The sequence below is a fragment of the Felis catus genome, chromosome F1, assembly GCF_018350175.1.
Source record: "Felis catus isolate Fca126 chromosome F1, F.catus_Fca126_mat1.0, whole genome shotgun sequence".
NCBI classification, from domain to species: Eukaryota; Metazoa; Chordata; class Mammalia; order Carnivora; family Felidae; genus Felis; species Felis catus.
The window spans coordinates 18,177,656-18,195,191 of record NC_058384.1 but is presented as its reverse complement, the minus strand read 5'-3'; the positions used below and the strand labels follow the sequence as shown (position 1 = coordinate 18,195,191).

At 44.2% G+C, this 17,536-nt stretch overlaps 1 protein-coding gene across 7 annotated transcripts in view; it reads right to left on the bottom strand.

Annotated features, from left to right (window-relative positions):
- Window positions 1-17,536, bottom strand: part of PAPPA2 (pappalysin 2) — a 527,743-nt gene that overhangs the window by 373,405 nt on the left and 136,802 nt on the right. For all 7 annotated transcript variants that reach the window (XM_045048405.1, XM_045048402.1, XM_045048410.1 and 4 more), the window contains exon 2: window positions 8,521-8,736. The gene's annotated coding sequence lies outside the window, so the exon portion shown is untranslated. The remainder of the gene's footprint in view (window positions 1-8,520; window positions 8,737-17,536) is intronic.

The window sequence follows — 17,536 nt, the reverse complement described above, 5'->3', positions numbered from 1 at the left end:
CAGTAAGCGAACGAAGAAATGAACTGTGATACATCCAGACAATGGGGTATTGTTCAGTTCTAAAAAGACATGGGCAATCAAGCCATTAAAAGACATGGAGTAAACTTAAATGCACATTCCTAAGTGAAAGACACCAATCTGAAAAGGGTACATACTATTTGATTCCAAACATATAAATTCTGGAAAAGTGTAAAGTGTCGAGGCAGTAGAAAGATCAAGGGTTAGGTGGAAGGGAGGAGTGAATAGGCAGAGCAAAGGATTTTTAGGGCAATGAAACTATTCTGTATTACATTATAATCGTGTTGTCCACACCTATACAATATATACCCCCGAGAATAAACCCTAATGTAAACGGTGGACTTTAAGTGATTATGATATGTCAATACAGGTTCATCAATTGTAACTAATGTACTGCTCTGGTAGGGGATGTTGATAGTGGGAAAGGTTGTACATAAGTGGAAGCAGGGGATTAATGCGAAGTCCCTATGCCTTCTGCTCAATTTTGCAGTGAACTTAAAATTGCTCTAGAAAATAAAGTCTATAAAAAATAAAAAATACACCCACCCAGAAAAGAGGCAAATGCAGACAGCAAATTAAAAAATCTTTTCTCCCAAAAATAGATTTTTAATTAAAAATTAATTTGAGTATACATAACAGTATTATATCAGTTTCAGGTGTATAATATAATGAGTTAACAATTCTAAACGTTACTCAGTGCTCTTCATGATAAATGTACTCTTTTTTTTTCCTTCAAATTTTTATTTAAATTCTAGTTAGTTAACATACAGTGCAATATTGGTTTCAGGAGTAGAATTCAGTGGTTCATCACTTACATACAGCCCCACTGCTCATCCCAACGAGTGCCCTCCTTAATACCCATCACCCACCCACCTCCCTCCAGCAACCCTCAGTTTGTTCTCTATCATTTAGAGTCTCTTATGGTTTGTTTCCCTCTCTGTTTCCCCTTCTCATATGTTCATGTGTTTTGTTTCTTAAATTGCACATAGGTGAAATCATGTGGTATTTGTCTTTCTCTAACTTATTTCACCTAGCATAATACACTCTAGTTCCATCCATGTCATTACAAATGACAAGATTTCATTCTTTTTTACGGATGAATGATATTCCAGCGCGCGCGCGCGCACACACACACACACACACACACACACACACACACGCGCGCGCGCGCCCCATACCTTCTTTATCCGTTCATCAGTCAAAGGACATTTGGGCTCTTTCTATAATTTGGCTATTACTGATAATGCTGCTATGAACATCGGGTTGCAGGTACCCCTTCGAATCTGTATTTTTGTATCCTTTAGGTAAAACCTAGCAGTACAATTGCCGAATCATAGGGTAGTTCTATTTTTAAGTTTTGAGGAACCTCCATACTATTTTCCAGAGTGGCTACACCAATTTGTGTTCCCACCAACAGTGCAAGCATCCTCACCAACACCTACCGCTTCCTGTGTTGTTAATTTTAGCCATCTGACAGGTGTGAGGTGGTATCTCATCATGGTTTTCATTTGCAGTTCCCTGATGATGAGTGATGCTGAGCAACTTTTATGGTCTCTTAACCATCTGTATGTTTTCTTTGGAAAAATGTCTATTTGTCTTGTGTCCATTTCTTAACTGGATAATTTGTTTTCTGATATTGAGTTTGGTAATTTCTTTATAGATTTTGGATACTAACCCTTTATCAGATATCCCATTTGCAAATACATTTTCTTAATCCCCTTCACTTATTTTACCCATCCCCCACTCCCCTTCTTTCTGGTAACCACCAGTTTGTTCTCTATAGTTAAGAGTATGGTTTTTGGGGGTTGTCTCTTTTGAAAACACCTAACTCAGTAATTATATGGGTGAGAATAGTAGTGGTGGTGTTGTTCTGAACCTGCTGTGCTTATTAAAAAATCTATAGTGCCAAATTTTTTTTAACGTTTTTTAACGTTTATTTTTCAAAGACAGAGCACAAGCAGGGGAGGGGCAGAGAGAGAGGGAGACACAGAATCCGAAACAAGCTCCAGGCTCTGAGCTGTCAGCACAGAGACCAATGCAGGGCTCCAACTCACAAACCATGAGTTCATGACCTGAGACAAAGTCAGAAGCTTAACTGACTGAGCCACCCAGGGGCCCCTATAGTACCAAATTTGAACTGAAAGTATCAAAATGAACTCATGAGATATTTTATCTTTAAAAATACATGGATATTTCCTCACTCTGTCCACCGACAAGGGCTAGAAACAATGACCAACACACTAGTAATGCATATACTCTGTGTCTAGATTGAGGTTCTGAAATACTATTTCCTACTAAAAAAGGAAAAAACAAAAACAAAAACAAAAACAAAAAAACAGGGATTCTTGAAGAAATGGCAGATTCCAGGTCCAAGGCAGGAAAGGTACAAGATGGGCCTAGAATATCTTGCCACTAGGTAGCAAGGAAACCATCAAAGACCACTAGGTCCTGACAAAGCCTTCAAGTGCCAATGGAAGAAAGTTTCATTGACAGAAGATGGGATGGACTGAGCTGCAATAATTATTACAGTTGCTTGAAACCCATCTAGTATGTTGAACACATGCACAGATACATGGAAACCTGCACTCATGATAAATAAAATTAAAAGTCAGCTTTGGATGATGATAGGAAACATTATCTTGACAACTAGTAAATAAAAGGAAATAATGAAGCATTTACTTTACCATTCCTATCTGAATTGTACCCCTGATTAAACAAATAGATGAGGAAAAGTGTCTTTTTTATAGACATATTCTGGGGCACCTGGGTGGCTCAGTCGGGTGGGCGTCCGACTTCGGCTCAGGTCATGGTCTCACGGTTTGTTCCTGGTGTATCACACAGCATCTCGCCAAAAGGACTGAGCATGAGTTTGAAGCCTCAAAATCCAGCTGTCCCTTTGCAGGAAACACAGAGGACAGAGGAACTTGCTGAACATCATCGGGAGTGTGCAGCCAGCAACAACTACGCTGAAGGAAACTCGGCAGGTCAAATGCCCCGGTTTTTCAACAGATCGTTTAAATGGGATGAGAGAAGTTTGGAAAGGAAAACTGTAGGTTTAAAAGGATTTCAAAGATATATCAAAGGTTTTTAAAATGGCCAAAACTAAACTGTAATTATGCTACTTTGGGAGTAATACCTCCCAATCTATAAAAAACAAAAATAGAAGGAAGTGATCTAGAGAAGTAAGTATAGTGGTTACTTTCGGGGCTGAGAGGCTGTCGTGACTGACAGGGCACCTGGAGGGCTTCTGGCTTGGGTGACAAAGTTCTCTTTCTTTATCTGGGTGATGATTAAATAGGTGCTTGCCCTGTAAGAATCCGCTAAGTCCTGCACTTGTTTTGTATGGTTTTCAGTATTTGTGTTTTACTTTACAATTTTATGTTTTTTCATCATAATAAGTGTACTCTTTAATCCCCATCACCTATTTCACCTACCCTCCACCCACCTTCCTTCTGGTAACCGTGTTTGTTCTCTACAGTTGAGAGTCTATTTCTTGGTTTGTCTCACTTGGGTTTTTTTCTTTGCTTATTTGTTTTGTTTCTTAAATTCCACATGAGTGAGATCATATGATGTTTGTCTTCCACTGACTGACTTATTTTGTTTCACATAATATGCTCTAGCTCTGTCCTCTTTGTTGCAATTGGCAAGATTTCATTCTTTTTGTTCCTTCTTTTTGATGGCTGAGTAATATTCCATTGTATATATACACACATACATATATATACACACATACATATATACATATATATGTATGGACACACACACACACACACACCCCACATCTTCTTTATCCATGCATCAATCGACAGACACTTGGGCTGCATCCATATCTTGGCCACTGTGAATAATGCTAGTATAAACAGAGGTGTGTGTATCTCTTTGAGCTAGCATTTTTGTATTCTTTAGGTAAATACCCAGTAGTGTGATTTCTGGATCATAGGGTAGTTCTATTTTTAACTTTCTGAGGAATCTCCTACTGTCTTCCACAGTGGCTGCACCACTTTGCATTCCCACCAACAATGCAAGAGGATTCCTATTTCTCCACATCTTCATCAACACTTGTTGTTTCTTGTGTTGTTGATTTTAGCCATTCTTACAGGTGTAAGATGATATCCCGTCATGATTTTGATTTGTATTTCCCTGATGGTGAGTGATGGTATTTACGTAGCTGTTGACCATCTGAAGGTTTTCTTTGGAAAATTATTTTATATTTTTTAAAGCTTTAATTAAACACACACACGCACCCCAAATGAGCTCAGGTATCTAGAAAAGGCTTTCCAGAGGTAGGAAATCTTGAACTGGGTCTTAAAAGGCAGAGAAGGAGGGGCACCTGTGTGGCTCAGTCAGTTAAGAGTCCAACTCTTGATTTCAGCTGAGGTGATGATCTCACAGTTCTTAAGATAAAGCCCCACATCAGGCTCTGTGATGACAGCGTGGAGCTTGCTCGGGATTCTCTCTCCCTCTCTCTCTACCCCTCCCCCGTTCACATGTATGCACTCTCTCGCTCTTTCTCTCTCAGAATAAAAAATGAACTTAAAAAAAAAAAAGCAGGGCAAATGAAAGTTGGGAATAAAAATCTAATTAGCTTAGAGGAAAATAATTCTCCAGAAACCCTGCTTGAGCTCCTCATCCATTTGGAGGAGCATCTCAAATCCCTCAGGCCCAAGCCAAGCAAGCTCAGAACACCCATAATCCTCCTCTCCTAAATTCTGCCCATTTTTCACTGTCCCACATGGGTTCTTATTGTGCCAAGTAACAAACACTTCCCTCCCCATGTTCTCCTTGACTTAGGCATAAACCCCACCCAGAGAGGCACATACACCAGCAATGGCCAACTATCTTTAAAAGCTGAAGAAGACAAACCCTGGACCCTAGAATTAATAGCCCCCTCCCATTCTGAGGGTGTGCTGTTTGACATGATAAGCCACTGGGGACTTGGAGCTAAACCATGAGGCCAGCTCTTGCTCTCTTTCAACACCCCCCCCCCAAAAAAATCACTGACCCAGCGCAGTGGTGTCCAGATTAGAAATCAGATCCCGCAGTGATTAGAGGAGACGCCACTTGAGAAAGGCTGGCGCAAAGCTGATAAGCACAAAGTATTTTTGGAATTATCGTGTTGTTTTAAAAATGGTTGTGTTTTTATTTCACATTTTTTGTTGCTTCTGGTCCAATTTTCATTGGGGGTTGAATATTTCCTTGGATTTTCTGTTTCGTTGCCTACAGGGACAAGAAGTCTTCCTTCAGGAAACCATTCTTAATCTCAGTTCAGCTCTATTTTCCGTCTCTAAGAGCATTCAGTGCAGCTTAGAGCCAGCCCCACTTCCCTTGACGGGTATCTCCTGGCCTGATCACTCTCCTCTCCCCATAATCTAGAACGCGTCCCTCTGGTTTGCCTTTCCAGCTTTTGGATCCAGAAAACACAGGTGAAAAGCATCAATGAATGCTGAGACATCATCATTAGGACACTAAAGAGACTGTCTTATACAGCTGTCCATTGAAAGGAAGGCAGAAGTCAGAAGGGCTTCTGGTGAGCAGAGGAAACAGACAGAAACACATGCCCACGTGGGGCAACACGGAAAGTCGGCACAAATTGTCAATTCATGCTGTGGTTGTAAGAGTGAGCTCCACTCAGCATCCTCTCTCACCTCCACCTCAAATCCAGGACTTTCCTGGGGCCCCTGTATTGGCTCAGTCAGTTAAGGGTCCAACTCTTGATTTTAGCTCCGGTCATGATCTCATGGTTCAGGGGTTCGAGCCCCCACATCCAGCTCTGCACTGACAACAGGGGGCCTGGTTGGGATTCTCTCTCTCCCTCTTTCTGCCCCTCTCTCTCAAAATTAATAAATAAACTTTCAAAAAAAAAAAGAAATCCAGGACCTTCCTGCTTGTCACTGTAGTGGAGTGGTTCCCATTTACATTTCCATGTGAGTGTGAATTTCAGTTAGCATTTGTATTTGAGAATTTACCAAAACTGAACCGTTGTGCTTCCTTTTAGAGAAATTCCATCATGTTTTCTGGACAGTAATTTGGAGGGCAAAATCCCTTTCTGGAGCCCATAACAAACTCCTGCGAGTCGTTGGCAGCTTCCCCTGCAGGGGTATGTGCAGAGCATGGGGCAGAGGGCCTGACCGCATGGAGTCCGCAGCGCGCACATCGGCAGCTGGAGTGTACACGTAGGGCTGGCCGGAGGCCTCCCAGCCGCAGCCAGGATTCCAGGGGCTGGGGGACATCTGCAGACGCCTGATGTGTCTGAGGCCCACCCGCGCCTGGGAGGTGACAGCCGAGTCTTGCCGTAAAACAGTCCAGGACCTTTGGCCCAATGGACGTTCTCGCAAGCAGTCACACTCGGGCCAGTTCCCAACAAATACCATAGTCAGCTTTCCCTTCCTTTCCTAGCGGAAGCTGTTCTCCAGGGCTGGGCGGAAAGTACGCAACTGCTAACGTAATCCTTCAAGACAGAACTTCCCAAGGTGCCACCCACAGTAAGAGCCCAGCCAACAAGCTGCTGTCCCCACTCCTCCCCACGATGCGATTAGCCCTGGGCCATTCTCCATTTATCATCACAGATAGGCTCCTGGGGCGCCAAACGGATGTGAGAGCTACAGCGCATGCGCATATTCCACCCCCAAGGGTTAACACTTCCGCTCACAGAAAGAAAAGAGAAAAGGAGGAGAGGGAGGGAGAAGAGAAGGGACTAGTGCATTCAGTGGATACCAGAGGCAGGTCACAAATGACTTTTCTTTTTTTTTTTCCTGACAGAAACGTACTTTTTCAACAGTTAGGCTCTTTAAAAGCCACAAGGAGTTGAGGAAAGACGAGTGTTTTCTGGTCAAAAAAGACCTGGGGCTTATCAAGGAAATGAAAGCAGAAAGAAACACTTTGAGACCAACCAACATTGTGTCCTCCGTGTGGTGCTGACAAGCGAACTGCTGAGTGTATACAGTCTTTGAAAGTAGTTGGAGGTGGAAGGGTTAGAAACTATTAGAAACTGGAGTCTGAAGTTTCAAACCTGGACAGGAATCCTGATTGTTCCATCTGCCAGCTACCATAAGTTACTGACTCCTAAAGCTTCACTTTACTCGTCCCTAATACGGAATAATCACCATTCCTGCCTTATGGGACTGGTGTGTTGAATGAGATAATGTGTTTAAGTTGCCAGGCAAAGTGCCCTAGCAGATAGTATATGTTCCATAATTATTGTTAATATTATTTATTAAAGTAAAGCTTTTCAAAGGATATAGGTCCCAAAGTACCCATAGGGGGCAGGGGATCAACATCCTTCATCTATCCCTCCATCAGGGAACCTCTTCCTTTTAAGAAAGGTGATACCTAGAAGCAGGAGGGGAGAAGGAAGCAGGCCCCTGAGTGACCAATCCAACACTTGTGACCAGTGGACTAACAGACTGTAAAATGAGTTTGTCTTTTCATGTGAAAGATGGCAGGACGGAACAAGAGAACGCAGAAAAGTGCCCCATGCAGATGCTGCCTCTAGAACTCCTGATTCTTTCCAAGCCCACTTCACCCGCTGGACAGTTGGAGCTGCACTGGGTGCATGGACCTCCACGGCTACATTCTGCACTGCTTAGCAAAGAAGACAGAAGAGATGGGATCGTCCACCTGGAAGCATGTCCCCAAGGAGTTGGCAATGAGAATTTGCCCGGCTGACAGAAGTAGCTCCCTTCCAAACTGGCATCCCTTGCTAGTGGTGGATAGAGCTAAAAACTGCAGGGACGAATAAGCAGATTTACTTTGCCCTTCCTGGTACTTGTTAAATATCCAAATACTCTTCTTGCATCAACAAAGCCTGAGTGCAGTGGAAAAACTCAGCCGGGAGCTCCCCATAAAGGGTTATTTGAGAGAGGAATGCGATGGCCAAGAGACATCCAGGATGGGAGAATCTCACTGGCTTGTGTTAATATCACCTTCCTTTCTGGTGCTTACTCAGAAATTCCAAAAGTGAACTCAGCACGACTCATTTGAAGCTACTTGAAATCCACAGACCCTGAGACAAATGGAGGTTTAGGATAGTGAGACCTTTCAGATCATCCCGTTGATTGCATTCTGTCCGCTTTGTAATGATCTGCCTTCATTTCACACCCCCAGCTGCCACTTACCTTCCCAGCCAGTCCCTCCTGGATCTCATAATGCTATCCTTCACATATTTATCACTGGACAGAAAGCACCTTAATTAAATTTTCACTTTCAGCACCTAGCACAGTTCCTGGTACACTGAACTTGCAAGGTATAAATGCTCATCAAATACTCATCAGATGGACTCATGGGACACAAACTATGTGTCTACAGCTCAGTTGTGAGGCACGAATGAGAAAGTGGCTTGTGCTGAAGCATCTACACCTCTCCCTCCAAACTAGTGACTTTGTAAACTGAAGGATCAGGTTAGGGAGTATAATTTCGGACCATTTGTGGAACAGAGTGAAGTTAACTGGATCCAGTGAGAACTGAACCCAGCACCTCAGCCTCACTAGCACCTTGCTCCATTACCTGAGTAAACGAGGTGCAGGCTGTCCCCGATCCGCCAGAAACTGTAGGCGCCAACGCTCCTTCCCTTGCAACGGAACCCAACTTTGTGACATCTTTGTTTCCGTCTCAAAGTCCAATATCTCAGCTGAAGCTCACCTCCGGCAGGGCAACTGCTACTCTCTGTAGCAGACCTGCCAACACGTCCAGCAATGTGAATAAAAGCTCAGGAGTAAACAACTGCAAAAGAAAAAGAAGAGAAAAACTCTTAGCCCGTTTGGATTTGCTCCATAATGACGGCCTCCAACAAAGTCGCCGAGCTACAAAATATAATCTAGGATTTCTTAACAAAACAGCTGAGCCTTGCACCAGAATTTCACTGTGGAATTCCCAACTGGAGTTTCCCTTAGCTCTGGAAACATTCTTCCTCACTTGGTGTTCCAAAGAATTTCTGGATTCCAGGATGATCAATCCTCTTCTACCCAGATTTGACTGGTGACAAATACACAGGCCATCCCTTGACAGGGCTCATAACCCTCAAGTCATATTGATTTTTATGCACCTGGAAGGCCTTCACACCCTCTCTAGTGCACAGACTGATTCACTCCAGGCTCACTCCCTCCAGGAGGACTTACCTGATCTCCTCCTTTTTTACTCCCTAGAATACTTAAGTGTGGTCCTCTTGATCATACCACTCATTTTCATTTTCTCTCAGATAATATACTGTTACTTATAACACGCTAACTTACTTGACCCAAGACCTGAACGTACCTGGAGGTAACTACTCACAGATTACAACTGGAAGAGCCCTCGCCAGATAGACAATGGTATTTGAAAGTTTACCACTATAATTAGAGAAAGAGAATCAAAAATAATGGACACCATCCAGGCAGCCCAACTCTCCCTTGGTGCAAGGATGCCCTTCCACATCACTCTTGGTGAATGTTCATTCAGCCTTTGCTAGAATTCTGACCATTACAGGAATTTCATTTCTTTTGCAGGAACTTGTTCCCATATTGAACACCACCAAAGTTGTTATGGGGAACATAATTCCTCAAGTTTAAAGAATTATTAAAGGTCATCTTCAGCAGAGATAACATGTTAAATATGCATTTATTTTCAGCCACTTTACCTAACTCTGCATGTTCCCAAAAACTTTTCTTAAAAAAATAAGATAGTTAATAGATAACTAACTTATAAATACCAAGAAAACATGGAGCACTCTGATGAAACAGTGAGTACCAGTTGTGATTGGATACTTTACAAAAGAGGCACTATCTGCACCCAATAAATCCATGAAAAATATATTCAGTCTGATAAGTAATTAAAGAAATGCTGTCACCAGTCAACTTGGACGACCAATTTAGAAAATAAAAATAGTCAGTATTGGAAGATTTATGAAATAAGTCCTCTTATTCACATCCTGGTGAAACTAAAAGTTGTCACCCTCCTCTGGAAGACAATTTGCATATATGATTCTCCACACCCGTTAGCCAGTAATTCTGCCTTTTAGATTTATAGCAAGAAAATAAGCAAGGAAGCAGACAAAGATTTATGTACAAGGATATTCATCCAAGTGACATTTATCTCGGCAAAAAAACGGGAAACAACCTAGATGTCTTCAAAAAAGAAGACAATAGATCATGGCACACCCATGTGATAGAATGCTACCAACATAAAACACCATGTTTTTGGAAATTATTGAATGATATGGAAAATGGCCAAAATGCAACTTTAAGTGAAAAGGCAGGATCATAAAATTGCAAACACAGTGGGATCCTACCTTGGTTTGAAAATATAAATAAGAATAGGGGCACCTGGGTGGCTCAGTCGGTTAAGCATCTGACTTCAGCTCAGGTCATAATCTCACAGTTTGTAAATTCAAGCTCCGCGTCAGGCTCTGTGCTGACAGCTAGGAGCCTGGAGCCCACTTCAGATTCTGTGTTTCCCTCTCTCTCTGCCCCTGTCCTGCTCATGCTCTTTCTCTCTCTCAAAAATAAATAAACATTAAAAAAAATTTTTTAAAGGATAAATAAAATTGAAAGTAGCTAATACCCCACCAGCCAGAGAGAACTACCAAATACGGGTGATAGGACCATGGATTGTTTGGGGTTTTTTTTTAAGTTTATTTATTTTGAGAGAGAGAGAGAGAGAGAGAGAGAGAGAGAGAGAGAGAGAGAGAGAGAGAGAAAATGGAAGGGGGGACACAGAGAGAGGAGAGAGAGAATCCCAAGCAGGCTCCACACCATCAGCACAGACCCCGATGCGGGGCTCGAACCCACAAACCATGAGATCATGACCTGAGCCGAAGTCAGATGCTTAACCAACTGAACCACCCGGGCACCCCTCCTTGGATTCTTTTAGAGTTTCTTCCTTATTTTTTTTTTTACCTAATTTTTGATAGTAATTTCAACCACATTTATAACAAGGAAAACATTTATATAATCTGTAAGGTTTTCTAGTGAATTAAGAAAAAACTTTTCAAACTCCCAGTTATCTAAGACAGTGTTTCATGGATGACTGTATGAAGTGCTTTGTCCCGGTACCTGGCGTGCTGTCTAGGCAGCAAGCTGGTGACAGCCAGGGAGAAACTTGGGGAACACCTGTCTTTGCGTCTTTGTATCTCCAACACCAGCTACATAAGGATCCCTGGCTGAAGAGACATTACCAACTGGAAGACAGCAGCACCACACCAAGCCCCCTACGCAAGGGTAGGGCTCTGTTGCAACTGCACAGATCCCATGCCCGTGAGGCGGCCCCTGGCCCCACATGTTGTAAGTGCTCAGTCAGTACTGGTTGGAAGGAAAAGACAGGTAGAAAGATCCCAAACACACGCTTCCCAACTGTGCCTGATGGCAAACCTATACTCAGTTCGAAATGATGGAAGGGAATGATGTCATAGATAGAACACGTTTCCAGAATTTTCCCAGTCTATATTTGAACTATACTGTCCTGCTGTCGTCATAAATATACCTGTTTGATCTCGGGCCACTGTCTCAGTGTTTGATCTGGACAACACGATCACCCTATATATAGAAGAAATCGATACTCTCTCTTCCGTCTGTTCAGATAAACTGTCTGGCTCAGGCTATCACATCCTCCATCGATGCACTTTTCCTCCGAGAACCTTTGAAGCTTGGCAAGAGAGCGCTCCCACCCATCCTTTCCTTCCTGCGCCCCCTCCGCACCCACCCTCGGCGCTCCCTCTGCCTGAGATGCCAGCCAAGAAGACACTGAACATGAGAGGGTGTCTGCAGAGGATGTGAATAACCCTCATCCTGATCTCCTGTGCAGGCCTGGCCGAAGCCCAGGAGGGCTAGAGGTGCCAGCTCAAGGCAGCATTTGCACCCTGAAAGGAAACAAGGCAGCCAGGGGTGGTCACTTGTCAAAGAAAAATCAGACAATTGGTTACAATTTGCTAGACTGGGGAAACTGAGCCTTTAAGGGGGAACCTGACCTTGGATGGGGGGGATGCTAAAGTGGGATGTCTGCCGTCACCTGCCAGGACCACATCCCCGCCCTCTGACCTCAAAGGAAGTATGAGAAGTCTGATGCCCCCTTGCAGAAACCAAACTAAGATAGCAAATGTCTGGCATCTCTGTCAGTCAGCCGGCACGCTATGATAATAGCAGTCAACGTCCTTCTTTAAGAAGGGTTTTGCTCCTTCTTAATGTCTGTCACACGTTGCAGCTATGTTGATCCTCAAACGACCTCGTGTTATGAGGTGGGACAGGCATTATGATCCCACTGATAGTTTAGGAGATTACGTGACCTACGCAAGGTCAGATTTTTAGCTAATGGACGGCCCGGGACACACACCCACATTTCCTAAGTTTGTTCTTGTGGCTCCTTGTACAGTGCAAAGGATAAGGACGGGAAGAAGCACTTTATAGTTAAGACCAGTCTAACAGAGGCAGGGTAGGTAAACAGGAAGGGTCGGGGGTGGGAGGGATGCCGCAGACTCTTGCAGGAATTTCTGGACATTTCGCATAAATAAATAAGATTTAAATGATTTGCCATTTGTCTTGCAACTTAGCAGCTACTCAGCTTTTAATGAATCACATAAAAGCAGGAAGCCTGAACAAAAGTGGAGTGACCAATTTCTATGTCAGTTTGGAATGACAAGTGGTTTTTTGTTTTTTGTTTTTTGTTTTTTGGGGTTTTTTTTTGCTTAATTTGAGTATTTCTGATGGCCTGGGGACTCTTGGCATACCAGATAGTGAAGCCAGACGTTGAAATGCTGGTTCAGTTCAACCTAACAAGCGTTACTGAGCACATTCTCTGCGCGCCACTGCAAGGAGGAAGCCTCGCACTTGCTTCTGGGCATCCCAGACCCCCTTGGGCAAGTTCAGGGCTTCCTCATCCAAGGCCCCATGCCGCAAGCACAGGCTTGATCACAGCAGTTATCAGACTGTAATGTGATTTTGTGGCTCTTCTCCCACTGCACTGTGAGCCCCAGAGAGCAAGGCCCATGCCCTAGCCGTCTTCACATTTCAAAAGCCTAGGAGATGATCTGGAACACAGCAGGCCCTCCGTAAATGGAGGCACAAACCTGTTCCCCTAAAACCTCAAACACTTGACCTCTTCCAAGGTTCGGATCTCCCATTTATGAAATGGGTAGAGGCGCCCCTGCCCTACCTAAGTCACAGTGGTTTAAGACTAGATGTGTTCGGGGTCACCTGGGTGGCACAGTCAGTTGAGCGCCCGACTTCAGCTCAGGTCATGATCTCCCAGTCCGTGAGTTCAAGCCCCGCGTCGGGCTCTGTGCTGACAGCTCGGAGCCTGAGCCTGCTTCCGATTCTGCGTCTCCCTCTCTCTCTGCCCCTCCCCCACTCATGCTCTGTTTCTCTCACTCTGAAAAATGAATCAATGTTAAAAAAAAAAAAGATTAAAAAAAAGATTCTCCCTCTCCTCTCTCTCAGCTCCTCCTCCACTCACAATCGCACTCTCTTTAAAAAAATTAAAAAAAAAAAAAAACACAAGATGTGTACGTGTTTACTGCCAGGCCCTCTCTCACACACGTGTCCCAAACACACCCTAAAATGTAGAAAACCTGAAGACAGGAGACTTGTGCTCCTTGTTACTCGCCGTCTCCCCGCAATGTGTAGTCCTACCATAGTATGCAGTTCACGCTGGTGGACGGCACAGACAGGCCCAGAATCCATTGCAGCCTTTGACCACCAGAAACCTTACCGCACCGCTGAGGGACTGCCTCCGTCCCTTTGCCAACAGCCCCCTCCGTCACCCGCTCCTCTGATCACACTCGCCTTCCTCTTTCTCAGTAGAGGACAATTTTGTCTTTTTCAAACTTTCCGTAATGCCATGGGTGAGGGGTGGGGGCGGGCAGGCTAACTGACCCAGGCTCCGAGAGACCAGGTGGGACAGACGAAGAGCCCGAGCGGGACCCGGGAGCTGGCCGGCGGGGCCGCTGCTGCCACCTTGAAGCTGGCGTGGGCACCTGGGGGCCTCTGTGGCCTACTAAGTACCTAAGCACAAGTGCTTCCTGAGGATTAATGAGGCACAGAAGGGAATAACACCTCAAACCATTAACCCTCACCAGCCATAAATCCTCAGGAATTGCATGGTAGAGTGGCTGCTCCTCGCTATATTTGGTGAGGATGCGTTTTTAAATAGCCTATGGACTTTTTAAATGGACAACGATATCACTGGTACCCACCAGGTCTTTCCACAGGCCAGATACCTCAGCCTGGGGACCTGGCCCTTTACTCAATTTGCAATGCTCCTTCTCCCTCTTCCTGCTAGCTGCTTTTCCTTGTGTCTTTTCCTCCTCGAAGATTAAAAAACACCACATAAACTGAAAACACTGGAATGTGAGAAAGAGAAGCCCAGCTGGCCTGAGAGCAGGTGCCAGCTCTGCAGGTGGGCTCTGTGGGCAGCCAGAAGGGAGAAACTCAAGAGCAAGGACAGCCAAAGTGCGGGAATCCTCTGTTGACTTCTTTGACATTGAAATCCCCAATGAAAATGTAAATGCTATCGAGTGGAGGAAGCCTTTACGCCATTTGTAGGCCACTGACAACTCTGCTACAAACAAATCATCAAAAATAGCCAATCACCCATTGGGGCCATGGGCAATGGAACTCAACACAGGTGTTAATAAGGGAAGTAAGGAAAGTTAGGAATCACAGGGGCAGGAAGGTGGAAGACGAGGAGGAAAATCAGAGACAAAACTGGACTTGGGGGAGGCATCACATCCTTGGCCGTTGGAGATGAAGGGTGGTAGTTGGAAAGTAAACGCCAATGACACTACCGGACGCATCATTTTTTTTCTAGAACAAGCCCAGCTAGAGGATGACCAAAGATGAACAGAAGCCAGAGAGAAGGCAAAGCAGGGAGAAAAGAAATGAAGGCCAAGGGGCTTAGATGCAAGGAGGACCAGATGCATTATTTTTGGCAATCATGGGATGCTCAAGACCCCGGGGGCTCCACCCGAGTACTCAGTACGCCATCACTCGATTTCTCTATGAAAAACATCTCTTTCAAAGGAGCTTGCCTCAGAAAGTCACTCTGGGCGATAAAGAGTTAACATCTGAAAATCTCAAGGAGACTTTGGAGAACAAAGTTCTATTCTAAGTGTGAGGGATTCCTATTATAAGACACTCTGTAGATTGACAGAACTAAATGGCCTCTACATCATACAACCATAATCCTCCTCAGTGTACAAAAGTCCAAAAATAAAGACCAGATGTCTTCAAGTTGCTGACGTTGGTTGAGCTGGTTCCACTCGCTCACAGAGATTGCTAAACCAAGCTTTCCCTGGACGCAAAGCTGAGGATTTCCATCATCGTATTATTGGCTTTTTTTTTTTTGCCACAATTTTCCTGTTCACGTATCTGGGCACCCTTCTGGCCTCCTTGGGTCCGGAGTGGAGTTTTCCACCCCTTAGAGGATGCAACCGCAGAAGCTCAATCGAAACCGTGAAGCACTTGCACTGCTCTCAGCAGCCTCTTCTGGCATCAAAGAACCGGCTTCTCATTAGCGGCTGGTTAGGACAACGAGGCCTCCACCAGCGACTTGCTCAAACTCTGGTTCCCCCAGAAAACCTTTGTGAAGATTCTCCCCCAGGCCAGCTCTCCCAATTACCCCCTCCACCCCCCAAAGCCCCACTGCTTTGTGTAAGCCAGCTGGGGATCGTTCCCCATTTTCTAACCATCCACTCACTCTGCCACTTTCTCGTAAGTTTCCAAACGGCGTGCTGTGGTTCAGAAAGCTTCCTGGTTTTTATTCTCACGACTTGCTCCTATATATTTGCTCCATTAGATCATCCGCGACTCTGCCATGAGAACTGTATTTTTTAAGTCCTTCTTATTCTCCCCCTTGACTCCCACAGATGTCAGTACATCAAGAGGTTTTAGTAAAGGGAGAAACAAAAGAAAAAGTAAACTGTGAGGCCAATGACAAATAAGTGTGTGCTTTTGTGTGTGTGCTTTTGTGTGTGTGTGTGTGTGTGTGTGTGTGTGTGCATACGTGTATGTGGGGGCAGGGGGGCAGGGAGTTCATTTGTATATTCACTCATTTCATAAATATTTGTTGAGGGGCTCCCTCAAACGGTGCCACCAGCCTCAGCACCGCCATGGGCGGTCCTGCAGAGAGTAAGCCCTGGGGTGGAGCAGGTGCCACGGGAGAGACAGGAAACTCTCCACACAGGGCATCTTTGTTCCACGCTGCAGAGATGGTGGAGCTTTCCAGAAACCCCCCACAGCATCTGTCCCAGGCGCTGCAGAGTGGCTTCACGGCAGACAAGCTTGTTTAGAACTATTTATGGGAGATATTTTTAGGAAGTAATTTAAAAAAAAATGTTGAGTACTGATCAGTTTTAAAAAAAAGGTATTACGATAGGCAGTAGGCATAAGGATTCAGCAAAGAACAATAAAAATAAAGTCCTTGTGGTCCCAGAACAACACCTCCTTGGACTTCTTTGATAGAGTTTTCTAGGTCCATGAGCTTCACGTTGCTTGTGTTTGTAGAGTTTATTTCATAGCTGAAAAGAGACAGTGTGTTCAGGTATGTGTCATGTAACAAAAAGTATATGTGTCCCATAAGAATATGCTTGATTTAGGTTCAGAGTACAAAACCCAGAAAGGAGCATCAGACACATTTTAGAACCCAGCAGTTTTCTTCATGATGTGTGATTCTTTTATCTCAAACATGGAGGAAAATACAGTACAGTTTACATATGCTAATGAGGGCACCCAAAACTTTCATACCACTGCATATATAACAGAATATCACTCAGCCATAAAAAAGAATGAAATCTTGCATTTGTGATGACACAGATGGATCCAGAGTATATCGCCAAGCAAACTAAGTCAGTCATAGAAAGACAAACACCGTGTGATTTTACTCACGTGTGGAATTTAAGGAACAAAACCAACGAACAAAGAAAAAAAGAGATGAACCAAAAAACATACGCAATGGTCCCCAGAGTGGAGGTGGGTGGGGGGATGGGTGAAATAGGTGATGAGGATTAAGAGTGCACTTATCATGGGGCGCCTGGGTGGCGCAGTCGGTTAAGCGTCCGACTTCAGCCAGGTCGCGATCTCGCGGTCCGTGAGTTCGAGCCCCGCATCAGGCTCTGGGCTGATGGCTCAGAGCCTGGAGCCTGTTTCCGATTCTGTGTCTCCCTCTCTCTCTGCCCCTCCCCCATTCATGCTCTGTCTCTCTCTCTCTCCCAAAAATAAATAAACGTTGAAAAAAAAAATTAAAAAAAAAAAAGAGTGCACTTATCATGATGAACACTAAGTAATGTATAGAATTGTTGAATCACTATACTGTACACCTGAAATTAATATAATACTGTATATGTTAACTATACTGGAATTATTTTTTTTTAAACTTGCATGCCATCGAGTATTTTAGGAAACCCCAAACTGCAGATTACTACTAAATCAAAAGCATGAATTTCAAGCAAAAGGTTTTAGACAATAAACATACTGATTTCCAAAAAATTGTTTGCTTTTTAAAAAATAGAAATTGGGGCGCCTGGGTGGTTCAGTCGATTAAGCACCCAACTTTCGATCTC